This window comes from Lepidothrix coronata, unplaced genomic scaffold (assembly GCF_001604755.1).
Source record: "Lepidothrix coronata isolate B3197 unplaced genomic scaffold, Lepidothrix_coronata-1.0 Scaffold177, whole genome shotgun sequence".
Classification (NCBI taxonomy): domain Eukaryota; kingdom Metazoa; phylum Chordata; class Aves; order Passeriformes; family Pipridae; genus Lepidothrix; species Lepidothrix coronata.
This window is the reverse complement of record NW_016690357.1, coordinates 1,429,405-1,432,085: the sequence shown is the minus strand read 5'-3', so window position 1 is coordinate 1,432,085 and position 2,681 is coordinate 1,429,405.

The window sequence follows — 2,681 nt, the reverse complement described above, 5'->3', positions numbered from 1 at the left end:
CCTCCATGGGCTGCAGGTGGGTCTCTGCACCCCAATGGTCCTCCATGGGCTGCAGGTGGGTCTCTGCACCCCAATGGTCCTCCATGGGCTGCAGGGGCACAGCTGCTCCACCATGGGCTGCACCATGGGCTGCAGGGCCTCAGCTCTGGTGCCTGGAGATCCTCCTCCCTCTCCTCCTGCTCTGACCTTGGTGTCTACATAATTGTTCCCACGTTCTCACTCCGCTCTTCCCTGGCTGGAATTCTTTCTGCGCCACAAACTTCTATTCTTAAATATGTTATCACAGAGGTGTTACTATCACTCCTAAGTGGCTCAGCCTTGACCAGCAGCAGGAAGCCTGTCCTGGAGATGGCTGGCATTGGCTCCACCAAATGGCTGGCATTGGCTCCCCCTCCACCAGGGGAAGCTTCTAGCAGCTTCTAACAGAAGCCACCTGTGTAGGTCCCCTCTGCTACCAAAACCCATCCACAGAAACCCACTACAGGGTATATGAGTTCCTACTATATTTTCATCATTGAGGCTGTGTATTTGTTCTTTTTAGTAGAACAACATGACTATTCTCAGTACAAGCACAACCATTCCATTAGGGTAATTGCATAGCCAGGCAGTACCACTGATCACTACTCACCCATCAATACCAATACTTAAGTATGGGCTGGAGACCAGATTACCCAAAGATGCAGGCAACTTGCTCTCATACTGTAAACCCTCTTGTCTCTGCCGACTGTTGAATCCTTGCATTTCAGCAAAATGTATGCATCTATCTTACTTTCTGACTCAAGCTTTGCGATTCAAAAACTGACCACTGCAAAAATCAATACCAGTCTATTAGAGGCTGAATCTAAAATTACTTAAGAACTGTCTCAGAAAAAAATAATTATCTTCTTTGGCAACTACTAGCCATTGAAAACCATCACAGATACAACATTCTTCCTTTCATTTAAGCACTGCAGATATATAATGGGATAACTTCTGATTCTCAAAATGTCAGCAATACATTTGGACCCATATTCACTTTCAGTCAGTAAAACAAAAGATGAGAATTTGCTTCAGCAATACTCTGTTTGCTGATCTTAGAAACATTCACAAGCAATGAATGTAGTTTCAGCTACCCCAATATAGCTTTGCCAAGAAAAAAATAAAAGTCTTGGAACAGCTAATATAAATCATGAAAAATTCAGATGCAAAAAATCTGTGGACAGACCCAATGTATTTGTTTTCTCAGTGGTCTCCTCCCAAGAAGTACATTAAATACAGAAGAATATCTCAGTGGGTTGTGCAGGAGACTTCAAAACCCTTCTAAATTAGGCAAAATGCTAATGCAATGATGGGATATTAAAAAGACATGTATTTGCATGGCATATATTATGTGAAATATGTAACTTCCACTGCAGTTGGAAGTCCCTTCCTACAACTGCCAATAACCATTAAAGAATCTCCCAAATCAGAGCACTTTGTTATCCTGACGTTCAGATTGCCCACCTGTCTTCAGAGGGGTTTGATTTTGCATTTAAGAAGCCAGAGAGATGTCTATATGTTGAGACTGAGGGGATGTGTCATAATCCATGCGGGAAAATGCATGCTTGGTTTGTGTCCACAGTTATACGTAGTATGATTAAGTCTAGTAAATCAAATGCTGTAACTATTTCAAAGACTCTTGTGACCACATGTAGAAAGTGGTACTATGGTGAAGTTTAGTCTAGACTCTTATTTTTTTCTTCCCAACTTAAGCTCAATTTCTATTTGAAATAATCAAAGCAAAGCATGCTTTAAAAGAAACATAAAATGTTCATTATAGCCATTTTCTTCACAATATCATTTACATATAGTAACTGTGAGTCCTTGTTAAATAGAAATTAAGTAATGAGTAAAGAGGCAGAAATTTATCTTTCACCTATTTTTTTAGAGAGTAGTTGGTTAAAAGCATATTATTTAGTCAGCTAAAAATCTATTATTCTCCAATAAAATTAAAACAATGGTGAACACTTCTCTCCCTATGGACAATTCTTCCTACAGTCTCTGGATACTACAGTGCAAAATGCTGGGTGCTGTGTCATCACTCTGAAAATGGTAATATTCTTCTAGTAGGAAATCAACAGGAAAGTATTTTCAAACCCTATTAAAATTGTGCAGTATATTTTTTCAACAGAACGTGGATAAATCACGAGGCATATCAGTTAAAAGATACCATGGATGTGGAAAGTCATTACAGGTTTGCAGTGAGTTTAAACTCAGGTTTGTAAATTGGAGAAGCAGTTCTGCCACTCCACCCACATTTCTCACAATGGTAATACTGTCAAAGGGCAAAAGCCAGTGAATACTGAGAAAAAAAATGATCTGGAGGTGGAGGTATTACTGTTCTTAGTACAAACAGTGAAAAAATAAGGCTCTTAAGTGTAAGCATATTCTTTCAAAAACCAATTAGGAATACAACAGCATGGGTCAATGAAATCATGCTTCAAGCTGACCATGTTGATGAGAATGGATAGAAGACAGGAGCCATAAAATCAGGATCATGCGTGGATCTTCAAAAGTATGCAGTATTAGCACTAAAGCATTTTAAGTAGTTCGTTCCTTCTCCCTGTTCGCATTCAGACTACTACAACCATCATGTTTGCCTTTTAGCTCTTCTCAGTTCAATAATGTGTATATCACATCTATATCACTGCTGTAAATTGTTA